The sequence below is a fragment of the Heteronotia binoei genome, chromosome 6 (assembly GCF_032191835.1).
Source record: "Heteronotia binoei isolate CCM8104 ecotype False Entrance Well chromosome 6, APGP_CSIRO_Hbin_v1, whole genome shotgun sequence".
In the NCBI taxonomy this organism is placed as follows: Eukaryota; Metazoa; Chordata; class Lepidosauria; order Squamata; family Gekkonidae; genus Heteronotia; species Heteronotia binoei.
The window spans coordinates 149,348,575-149,361,031 of NC_083228.1; the positions used below are offsets into that span (position 1 = coordinate 149,348,575).

General features: G+C 55.8%; 1 pseudogene; it reads right to left on the bottom strand.

Moving 5' to 3' along the window:
* Nucleotides 1-2,302: 2,302 nt before the first annotated feature.
* Nucleotides 2,303-12,457, bottom strand: part of LOC132574436 (probable cation-transporting ATPase 13A5) — a 61,397-nt pseudogene continuing 51,242 nt past the window's right edge.

Genomic DNA, 12,457 nt, shown 5'->3' on the forward strand with positions numbered 1-12,457 from the left:
ATTACTAGGGGTGTGGGGGGCGGGAGGGGGGGAGTCTGGCCCCTGCCTACAGCTCTGCGCTGAGAAGGTGGGGACAGCAAAGGCAACAGCACCGGTGGTCAGATTTCTGTCTTTTTAGGAACCCTCAGAATTCAGCCTGCAACTTTTCCCTTTATTTCTCCAAAAGGAAAAAGGGTTTTAAAAGAAAAGGGGAAACTGTTTGTGAAGAAGACAGTGGCATTTTATTTATTGATTAGTCCAAGGGTGGTCAACGGTAGCTCTCCAGATGTTTTTTGCCTACAACCCCCATCAGCCCCAGACATTGGCCATGCTAGCTGGGGCTGATGAGAGTTGTAAGCAAAAAACATCTGGAGAGCTACCATTGGCCACCCCTGAATTAGTCTGTATCTCCCACTGCCCCCCTACCCCTTTACCAAAGGAGGCAAAAGCAGTTTACAGAAGAAAGGACCCCAAAAATGGCACCACCCTGAGAACACCACCCAGGCCTGCCCATGGCCCAAGAGGAAAGATTCAAGGCCTCCACGTTTTATTTATTTTTTATTTTATTCAATTTATATGAAGAAGAATTGCAGATTTATACCCCGCCCTTCTCTCTGAATCAGAGACTCAGAGTGGCTTACAATCTCCTATATCTTCTCACCACACAACAAACACCCTGTGTGGTGGGTGGGGCTGAGAGAGCTCTGACAGAAACTGCCATTTCAAAGACAACTCCTATGAGAGCTATGGCTGACCCGAGGCCATTCCAGCAGGTGCAAGTGGAGGAGTGGGGAATCAAACCCAGTTCTCCCAGATAAGAGTCCATGCACTTAACCGCTACACCAAACTGACAAAAACAGGCTCAGGGCGGCCTGTTAAGGATGCAAAGTGTGGTAATATCAGCTGAGGGGCCCTTTCCAAGGAAGAGTGCGCCACAAAGTGGGGCCACAGCAGACAAGGCCCTGAGCTGAGGCAGACCAAATCCTTCTCCAGGAAGAGACAACCGAGAGGAAAGGCTGGGAGAAGAAGCTGTCCCAGCCCTCCATATGAGAGACAGAGCTTTATTTATTGTCATTCATACCCTGCCTGCCTCCCCTGTGGGGCCCAAACCAGGCCCATAGCTATAAGGGGGCCTGTGGGGGCACAGCCTCCTGACTGCTAGGCAGGGCCCCTGACTGGGGGCCCCTAACCAGCCCCCAGTGCCTCAGCTGCATCCTTCTCCATTCTGCCATCATCAGAATTCTCTGACCCCTCAGCAAGCAGAAACAACAGGGCACTTTCGGAGCCCAGGACTGAAAGTTAAGCTCCAGGTTGCTTCTGCTTGCTTAGGGGCTGGAAGAAATCTCTGACCCCTCAGCAAGCAGAAACAACGGGGCACTTTCAGCACCCAGGACTGAAAGTTAAGCTCCACGTTGGGCTGACGTTGGACTGGAGGGCGCCTGCAAGAAGAGGCCGTTCTGGCCCTCAAGTGGGGCGGCGGGGGTAGGGGGCGGATGGCTCCATTGCAGACAGGGCAGGGTAGGGCAGGCTGGCGCACACAAGTGGAGGTCCCGGCTGCAGTCCGGGGCTGGGGATCAGTAGAGAGGTGATGTTCTCCTGCAGGGGTTTTCTGGCCTAGTCTCGCTGGCCACCCGAGTGAGGGTGGGAGCTGCTCTTGGGCAGCCTCGGCTCACCCTCCGACAGGAAGAAATCCGAATTGGAAGCCTTGTAGCCCCAGAAGTCAGCTGCGACTTGGTGGTGCCTTCCACCACCACCCCTTGTTCTGCCGGGCTTGCCTAGCTGGCTCATGCTGCAGGTAAGGGCAGGAGACTGTGCGGCACGTATCTAAACCTCTGAGTGGCTCCCCATCGGAGCTGCTGGAAGTGGGGTGGAAAGGGATCACCTTGGGGCAGCTGTGGGGAGGGGGGAGGCTGTATGGCAGCGGACTGGCAGCTTTCCTCCTCAGCGGTGGTAGGAGAGAAGGCCATGGAGGTTGGGGCCACTATGTGCCCCCTGAAAAAAATCAGGGCCCCCCAATTCTTCAAATCCTGGCTACGGGGCTGGCCCAAACTGACTTACGTTCTTCTCTTCTCCTCCATTTTTTCCTCCCACCCACAACCCTGGGAGGCAGGTGAGGCTGAGAGTATGTGACCGGCCCAAGGTCACAAAGCAGAGCTTCCATGGCAGAGGGGGGATTCGAACCTGAGTCTTCCAGATCCTCAATAGACACTCAATCCACTTTGCCAGGCTGGCTCTCAGGTTGCGCCTCCCAGACCAGGATGACTTCCTGGTAAGAACCAGCACGGAGCAGCTGCTTTTCAGCGGACAGCCACTTTTCCGGCCGCTACTTTTTGGCGGACTCCTCCCCCTCGTAGGCGGGGTTGACGTAGGCCCCTCCCTGGCCGGGCTCTGCAAAGTCCCTTCGGTTCATGGGAGGCCAGCTGGGGTCCTGGAGGAGCTGCCTCTGCAAGACCCGGTACTGGCTGGAGGAGCGGAACCCAAACAGCGCCTTGATCCACAACCACAGGCGGCGGTTCTGCAGGAGCCCATCCTGAGAAAAAGGAGAGAGTGAAGGAGCACTGGGCCGGATCTGGGATCTTGACGCATCCCTCCAGAGGTCCCAGTCAGCCCAGATCTGCGTTCTACTGAAGGAAGCTCCACAGGGCATCACCCAAGATCTTTGCTGGCACACGCTCCTCCCCAAGAATGCGCCCCCCCCAATCCCTTTTGGCCACACACACACAGATATACACACACAAACATATATTGGCCACTGTGTGAGACAGCGTGTTGGACTGGATGGGCCATTGGCCTGATCCAACATGGCTTCTCTTATGTTCTTATGTTCTTCTTCCTCTCATGCAGTAGTAGAAGGGCTGGGTTTTATACCCCACTTTTCTCTCTCCTAAGAGCGGCTCACAATCACCTTTCCCTTCCCCTTCCCTTCCCCGCAACAGGCACCCTGTGAGGTGGGTGGGGCTGAGAGAGCTCCCCCAGAAGCTGCCCTTTCAAGGACAGAGTCTGAGAGCGGCCTACAATCTCCTTACCCTTCCTCCCCCACAACAGACACCCTGTGAGGTGGGTGGGGCTGAGAGAGCTCCCCCAGAAGCTGCCCTTTCAAGGACAGAGTCTGAGAGCAGCCTACAATCTCCTTACCCTTCCTCCCCCACAACAGACACCCTGTGAGGTGGGTGGGGCTGAGAGAGCTCCCCCAGAAGCTGCCCTTTCAAGGACAGAGTCTGAGAGCGGCCTACAATCTCCTTTCCCTTCCTCCCCCACAACAGACACCCTGTGAGGTGGGTGGGGCTGAGACAACCCTGAGAGAATGGGATTGGCTCAAGGAAGGTCACCCAGCTGCCTTCACATGGAGGAGGAGGAGAGGAAAATCAAGCTCCCCCCACACACACTGCCCGGTTCTCCAGATTAGAGGCCACCGTTCTTAACCACGACACCAGGCTGCCTCTCGGTCTGCCATTCTGGCTGGTGCCTCCTTGTCCAAGGTGTGCAACTCAGAACCCGGAATTCAAGAGCCCCCCCAGAAAAGAGGGATGCAGCTTCTAGCCTGCCTCATTGTAAAGACCTTCTGCGAACGACACCCCCTTGCATGCGACCGGGGAGGCTGGGCTGGGGCAGCAAGAAGGATCCAGGACTGGGCATCTTCCTTTCCACGCATCCCAGGCTCAAAAGCCAGCGTTGTCAGGCGGGGAGGGCAAGAGGAATGCAAGAGACAGTGTCCCCTCCTCCAGTTCGGTGTCTTGGTTAAGTGAGCAGACTCTTATCTGGGAGAACTGGGTTTGATTCCCCCCTCCTCCACTTGCACCTGCTGGAATGGCCTTGAGTCAGCCACAGCTCTGGCACAGGTTGTCCCTGAAAGGGCAGCTTCTGGGGGAGCTCTCTCAGTCCCACCCACCTCACAGGGTTGTGGGGGAAGAAGATAAAGGAGACTGTAGGCCGCTCTGAGACTCTGTCCTTGAAAGGGACTTATACCCCCACCCTATCCCTCGAGGTGGGCTCAGGGCAGCTTTCTGAAGCGGGTGGCCGATTTTGAGATTCCAAGTTTTATTTTCTGAGTTAGAAATCTGGGTCATAGGGGGGGCGGGCGGAGATGGAGTTTTTGCCTGGATGGCGCTGACTGCAAGCCCCTCTAGGCAGGGCTCACTCTGCTCCCCATTTTACATACAGGACGACGGAGGGGAATCCCACGTGGCAGCAAGACTGTGAGGAACCAAACGCCCTGCCTTTATTAGTGCGGATACGTGAAAACAAGAGGTTGGCCAGCACCATCCAGATGTGTGGGGGAGATCAGCATCGTGTCCAGCTTGCGTGTGCATCTTGGGATCTCATTCTGGCTGTGCGAGAGGGACCCTTTTCCTACTCCCCCCCCACAAACACACACACACATAGTGTGCCAGCCACAGTGCTCCCTGCTTAGAAGGGAAGAGTGGAGATCATTTCCAGGAGGGAAAGAATGGGGGGAGGGATGTCTGCTTACCTCTACGAAGAACGAGACAGAGAACAAGACCACGAGCGTTATCAGGATGTAAACCCTCCAGATCATCGGGGTGCAGAGAAACTGGGAAGAAAGAAACCCCCCTCAGAGATTGTTCTGTCACTCCCATCCTGTCTGCCTACCAAGTTCCTTAGGGCAATCAATGTGGCTGCCACCCCCACCCTGCAACCTCAAAACAACCACCTGGTAAGGTAGGCCAGCCTGAGAGGGAGTGACCAGCACAAAGTCATGGCAGAGTGGGGGATCTGAGCCCAGGTCTCCCAGCTCCTAGTCCAGCCCTCTTCCCACTGCACCACGCTGCCAGTCCCCAATACCCTGTCTGGTCAGCCCTCCTTTGCCAGCAGGCCCCTGCATGGGTCCAAGAGAGCCTCCTGGGGCTGGCTGCCAGAGCCACAATGCCCAGCGGTCCAGCCTGGTTGGAGGCCGCATCCGGGCCCTGCAAAGGCAGCAGAGGCCAAGACACGGCCTCCTCTCCTGGTAGGGTGGTGCTCCCAACAAATGAGTGAACCAGCTTGAGAGCCGGTGGAAAAGCTCAAGTGGAAGCTCTTTGCAGCCTGCCAGTCGGTGCCTCCCGCACTCACCTCCATGCCCTTGTAGATGCTCTCAAAGTCAGCAAAGAACAGGAAAAGGGCGACTCCGAGCTGCAGGCAGAGGGCCGTGCTGAAGGCATCTAAGGGACCCAAAGGGAGACAGCACCTGGTGAGCCCCCAGGGAACAGCAGAAGCAGAGCCAGGGGCTGGGAATTGAGAGCAGTGTTCCCTCTAAGCTGAGTTAGTGTGAGCTAGCTCACCGATTTTTAGCCTCCAGCTCACACATTTTTGTCCTAGCTCAGGAAAAATGGCCCCAGAGCAAGCTAATGTATGCAGCAGATCCCAACTTTCATGCCAGTAGTTCACAAAGTAGAATTTTTGCTCACAACGCTCCACAGCTTAGAGGGAAGCATTGGCTGAGAGTATCCAGCAGCAGTGAGAGAGGGGGCCTTCAGGAAGCCCCCAAGCAGGCCACAGCCCTCTTTGCACCCCCCCCTCCAAAGGTAGACTGCCTCCGGTCATGGAGATGCTATGGAGGACGTGCTGTGTAGAATTCTTTTGAGCTCCATCTTAGCAAATTGCCCTCTGCACATGCTGCGGGTGGGAATTCCCTGTGTTCAGCCTGTACGGTGAGAAGACTGTTCCCTCTGGCATGGCCTCCGGTCCATCCTCTGCCTGCCAGAGTCATGGGGGGTGGGATGCACTTGAGCTAGCGTGATGGGGGAGAAAAAGCATTCCTTGCTGTTTAGCCCTCGGAGATGTCAGGATCACTGGATCCAGGGCACTGGTCTGTGGTCTGCTCCGAGGGGCAAGGGATCCCTCCCCAGGGTCTCACGGAGAGGAATCATAGACTCATAGAGTTGGAAGGGTCATCTAGTCCAAAACCCCTGCACAACACAGGAAACATTTGGAGTACTGTGTACAATTCTGGTCGCCGCACCTCAAAAAGGATATTATAGCACTGGAAAAAGTCCAGGAAAGGGCAACTAGAATGATTAAAGGGTTGGAACACTTTCCCTATGAAGAAAGGTTTAAAACGCTTGGGGCTCTTTAGCTTGGAGAAACGTCGACTGCGGGGTGACATGATAGAGGTTGCAAGATTATGCATGGATGGAGAAAGTAGAGAAAGAAGTCCTTTTCTCCCTTTCTCGCAATACAAGAACTCGTGGGCATTCGATGAAATTGCTGAGCAGTCGGGTTAGAACGGATAAAAGGAAGTCCTTCTACACCCAAAGGATGATTAACATGTGGAATTCACTGCCACAGGAGGTGGTGGCGGCTACTAGCATAGCCACCTTCAAGAGGGGTTTGGATAACAATATGGAGCAGAGGTCCATCAGTGGCTATTAGCCACAGCATATTATTGGAACTGTCTGGGGGCAGTGATGCTCTGTATTCTTTGTGCTTGCTGGAGGGGGGGGCAAAGTGGAAGGGCTTCTAGGCCCCATTTGTGAACCTCCTTTTTTTGGCTACTGTGTGGAACAGTGTTGGACTGGATGGGCCACTGACCTGATCCAACATGGCTTCTCTTATGTTCTTACACCCAAACACCTCCCCCTAAGTTCACCAGATCCACATTGCTGTCCAATGGCCATCTAGCCTCTGCTGAAAAACCTGCAAGGAAGGAGAGCCCACCACCTCCTGAGGAGGAAGCCTGTTTCATGGAGGAATCGCTCTAAGGGTCAGGAAGTTCTTCCTAATGTTGAGCCAGAAACTCTTCCAATTTAATTTCAACCCGCTGGTTCTGGGTCCTACCTTCTGGAGCCACAGAAAACAATTCCACACCCTCCTCTATATGACAGCCCTTCAAGGACTTGCAGATGGTGAGGTCTTTCCCATCACCTGTTTCCTGGCCCTTTCACCTAGAGCTGCTGTGGGTTGGACCTGCGACCTTCTCCATGCCAAGCAGAGGAACACATGGAAGTGTCTTATCCTGGTCCACTAAAGACTATTCAGATTGGCAGGAGCTCTCCAGGAACTCAGGCTGGGGGCTTTCCTATTACCTGCTGCCTGGAACTCTCTGTCTGGGGCAGTGATGCTCTGTATTCTTGGTGCTTGGGGAAGGGGCACAGTGGGAGGGTTTCTAGTGTCCTGGCCCCACTGGTGGACCTCCTGATGGCACCTGGGGTTTTTTGGCCCTTGTGTGACACAGAGTATTGGACTGGATGGGCCATTGGCCTGATCCAACAGGGCTTCTCTTATGTGACACAGAGTTTTGGGCTGAAGGGGCCATTGGCCTGATCCAACATGGCTTCTCTTATGTGACACAGAGTGTTGGACTGGATGGGCCATTGGCCTGATCCAACAGGGCTTCTCTTATGTTCTTATGGGACACAGAGTGTTGGACTGGAGAGGCCATTGGCCTGATCCAACAGGGCTTCTCTTATGTTCTTATGTGACACAGAGTTTAGGGCTGAAGGGGCCATTGGCCTGATCCAACAGGGCTTCTCTTATGTGACACAGAGTGTTGGACTGGATGGGCCACTGGCCTGATCCAACAGGGCTTCTCTTATGTTCTTATGTGACACAGAGTGTTGGACTGGAGGGGCCACTGGCCTGATCCAACAGGGCTTCTCTTATGTTCTTACGTGACACAGAGTGTTGGACTGGAGGGGCCTTTGGCCTGATCCAACAGGGCTTCTCTTATGTTCTTATGTGACCCTGAGTGTTGGACTGGATGGGCCATTGGCCTGATCCAACAGGGCTTCTCTTATGTTCTTATGTGACACAGAGTGTTGGACTGGAGGGGCCACTGGCCTGATCCAACAGGGCTTCTCTTATGTTCTTATGTGACACAAAGTGTTGGACTGGAGGGGCCATTGGCCTGATCCAACATGGCTTCTCTTATGTTCTTGTGTCTGGGGCAGTGATGCTCTGTATTCTTGGTGCTTGGGGGGCACAATGGGAGGGCTTCTAGTGTCCTGGCCCCACTGGTGGACCTCCTGATGACACCTGGGTTTTTTGGCCACTTTGTGACAGAGTGTTGGACTGGATGGGCCATTGGCCTGATCCAACAGGGCTTCTCTTATGTTCTTATGTGACACAGAGTGTTGGACTGGAAGGGCCATTGGCCCGATCCAACAGGGCTTCTCTTATGTTCTGCTTTTCCTTGCCATCACTGGCCCATGCTGATGTGGTCTGCCTTCCCAAGAGCAGGAGAGAGTCCCAGGTTCAAATCTCAGCAGGTCTCAAGCAAGCCACTCTCCTCCTCTTCACTACTGGGGGAGTAAGAGAGGCCAACTTCACAGGGCTGGAATAACCCCTGGAACTCCTCTGAGCTCCTGGGAAGAATGCCCCCCTGGACCCCTCAGCTCTTGTCTCCCCCCCCCTTGGAATTCCAGCCAGGTCCTCCCGGCCCAACGGGGGGGCGGGGGCTGCAGCTTCTGGGCCTGCCCCAGATGGGATGAAGAAGCGGGGCTCACAGTTGGTGTAGATGGGCTTCCGGAAAGGCTCCCCCTTGGAGAAGACGAAGGCCACGATGAGGCAGTTGATAGTGACCAGCGGCCAGAGAGTGACGTCCTCGTAGCTCAGCACCTGATGGTAGGGCTCCGTGGAGTTGGCCATCACATTGCCAAGGTCTGGGGTCACAGTCTGGTTGGCTAAAGGGCATCCTCTGGAAGGGAAGAAAACCCCCACAAACAGTTCCCTCCACTTCTGGCCTGATCCTCACCACTTCTGCCTGCCCCAGCACTCCTTGGGAGCCAGCACCTGTCCCGCAACGCCCCCACAGCTGAAAGCTGCCTCCTGCCCTCCAGTCCCCCCCCCCCATTAAGCAGGTGAGGGAGCTACCTGTGGCTGCGAATCTTCATGTACCAGGGCTGCTGCTTCACCAGCAGGAAGCCCCCGACCTGCACCACCACAGTGAAGCAAACGTTGAGGACCACAGAGAGCAGCAGGGGTGGAGACAGGAGCTGGCCGGAGGGCCGGTAGGGGGCCAGCTTGGGGTAGGCGTGGGTCCAGCTCACTAGTGTGGGAAGAAAAGGGAAGATGGCAGTGGTGGGGGGGAGTCAGGGGGCCACTGGCAGAGCCCCCTTCTCTCTTCCCACTCCACAGTCTTCTAGAGCAGGCCCCACACAGCTGCCTCAAGAGGTAGCCAAGAAGACAGAAACTTGGCTTGCACTGAGCTGGTAGGCAGAGTTGACCTCCCCCCTTCCACAATACCCGCTGGCCCAATTCACACCCCCTCCCTACACCCTGAATGGCACATCCAGCCTTCCAGCGACAGGAGAGGCCTTCAGGCCCCAGGACCAGGCAGTGGGGAAATCGGCCTGCTTACTTGTCAGGCAGACGACGATGGTGATGCCGATGTCCTGGACAAGGAACTGGTTACGCCCCAGGATCTGGAGTTGCTGCAAGGGAAAAACCAGCTCAGCCAAAGCTTTCCTTGCTACAGGTGCAGCCAAAAGGGGACAGCCTCCATGTCTTAAGAGGATACTGGGAGGGGGGGTCTGAAAAAGATACCCACAAATGGCTGCCAGAGGGCCCCCTCCCCCATACACAACCCACCTCAGTGTCCGGGTGCTGTAGGGGTTCCCAAGTCATTAGCACCAGGAAAGCCCTCAAGAGACCAGGCCGAGAGCTGCCAACTTACCGATGTAGCCGGGAGACCTCCTGGTTTTACCTGCAGTCTCCAGACTGCTACAGAGATCACTTCCCTTGGAGCAAATGGCTGCTTTGGACTCTGGGGCACTGCACCCCACTGAAGCTCCTCCCTTCCCCACATCTCCCGGAATGTTGGCACCAAACGCTGGCCACCCTACACATCCCCTCCCTAAACCTTGAATGGCACATCCAACCATCCAGCCACAGGAGAGACTCTCTGTCTGGGACAGTGATGCTCTGTATTCTTGGAGTTTGGCGGGTGGGGGAAACAGTGGGAGGGCTTCTAGTGTCCTGGCCCCACTGGTGGACCTCCTGATGGCACCTGGTTTTTTTGGTCACTATGTGGTACAGAGTGTTGGAATGGATGGGCCATTGGCCTGATCCAACATGGCTTCTCTTATGTTCACCCTAGTCAGGCCCCAGAGTCTAGGAATTTCTCACACCCCCCCACCCGTGCTTGTGGAAATAAATAGCAGATGGCCCAACAGAAGCCTGAGGACTGAAGAGGCTGGTCTTGGGCCCTGCTGCCCTGTGTGGAATCTGTTCTCCGCTTACAACATTTCCAGGAAGTTTAAATGCTGCAGGACTCCTGAGAAAGAGCAAGCTCTGCAGGGATCTTTTGTCAGCTGCAGGATCAGGCTTCTGTGTGGAAGGAGGGGCTACCAAATGTGAAGGGCAGTTTCTGCAGAGGAAAATAAATTGCCCTGGGAGATTATCTGGGGAGGGGCCAAGATATAACCAGACAGGGAGGCTTTGTATGGGCAGATCATGCCTCGAGACTTACAAACATAAAGATGTAAGCAAAGTCCAACTGAATCAGACCAGGAGGGGGTCCTTCCAGCAATTCCTCTGGAGTGCCAATAACAGGGCAGAGAGGCTGAGGCCTTCATAAGAACATCAGAAGAGCCCTGCTGGACCAGACCAGTGAAGGTCCATCTAGTCCACCCTCCTGTCTCACACAGTGGCCAGCCAGTTCCTCTGGAGGGCCAGCAACAGGGCAGAGAGGCCGAAGCCTTCCCCTGAGAAGAACATCTGAAGAGCCCTGCTGGATCAGACCAGGGAGGGTCCATCTAGTCCAGCCTCCTGCCTCACACAGTGGCCAGCCAGTTCCTTTGGAGGGCCAACAACAGGGCAGAGAGGCCAAGGCCTTCCCCTGAGAAGAGCATCAGAAGAGCCCTGCTGGATCAGACCAGTGAGGGTCCATCTAGTCCAGCCTCCTGTCTCACACAGTGACCAACCAGTTCCTCTGGAGGGCCAACAACAGGGCAGAGAGGTCGAGGCCTTCCTTTGAGAAGAACATCAGAAGAGCCCTGCTGGATCAGAGCAGTGAGGGTCCATCTAGTCCAGCCTCCTGTCTCACACAGTGACCAACCAGTTCCTCTGGAGGGCCAACAACAGGGCAGAGAGGTCGAGGCCTTCCTTTGAGAAGAACATCAGAAGAGCCCTGCTGGATCAGACCAGGGAGGGTCCATCTAGTCCAGCCTCCTGTCTCACACAGTGGCCAACCAGTCCCTCTGGTGGGCAAGAGGGCAGAGAGGCTGAGGCCTTCCTCTGAGAAGAACATCAGAAGAGCCCTGCTGGATCAGACCAGGGAGGGTCTGTCTAGTCCAGCCTCCTATCTCACACAGGGGCCAGCCAGTTCCTCTGGAGGGCCCACAACAGGGCAGAGAGGCCGAGGCCTTCCCCTGAGAAGAACATCAGAAGAGCCCTGCTGGGTCAGACCAGGGAGGGTCCATCTAGTCCAGCCTCCTGTCTCACACAGTGGCCAACCAGTTCCTCTGGTGGGCAAGAGGCAGAGAGGCTGAGGCCTTCCTCTGAGAAGAACATCAGAAGAGCCCTGCTGGATCAGACCAGGGAGGGTCCGTCTAGTCCAGCCTCCTGTCTCCCACAGTGGCCACTCAGTTCCTCTGGAGGGCCAACAACAGGGCAGAGAGGCCGAGGCCTTCCTTTGAGAAGAACATAGGAAGAGCCCTGCTGGGTCAGACCAGGGAGGGTCCATCTAGTCCAGCCTCCTGTCTCACACAGTGGCCAACCAGTTCCTCTGGTGGGCAAGAGGCAGAGAGGCTGAGGCCTTCCTCTGAGAAGAACATCAGAAGAGCCCTGCTGGATCAGACCAGGGAGGGTCCGTCTAGTCCAGCCTCCTGTCTCCCACAGTGGCCACTCAGTTCCTCTGGAGGGCCAACAACAGGGCAGAGAGGCCGAGGCCTTCTCCTGAGAAGAACATCAGAAGAGCCCTGCTGGGTCAGACCAGGGAGGGTCCATCTAGTCCAGCCTCCTGTCTCACACAGTGGCCAACCAGTTCCTCTGGTGGGCAAGAGGCAGAGAGGCTGAGGCCTTCCTCTGAGAAGAACATCAGAAGAGCCCTGCTGGATCAGACCAGGGAGGGTCCGTCTAGTCCAGCCTCCTGTCTCCCACAGTGGCCACTCAGTTCCTCTGGAGGGCCAACAACAGGGCAGAGAGGCCGAGGCCTTCCCCTGAGAAGAACATAGGAAGAGCCCTGCTGGGTCAGACCAGGGAGGGTCCATCTAGTCCAGCCTCCTGCCTCACACAGTGGCCAAGTAGTCCCTCTGGAAGGCCAACACACAGCTGAGAGGAGAAGGCCTTCCTTTGATGTTGCCTCCTGGCTCTGGGATTGAGAGGGTTTAGTGCCTCTGACCATGTTTGGTGTAGAGAGCCAGTTTGGTGCAGTGGTTAAGCGTGCGGACTCTAATCTGGGAGAACTGGGTTTGATTCCCCACTCCTCCGCTTGCACCTGCTGGAATGGCCTTGGGTCAGCCAGAGCTCTCGTAGGAGTTGTCCTTGAAAGGGCAGCTGCTGTGAGAGCCCTCTCAGCCCCACCCACCTCACAGGGTGTCTG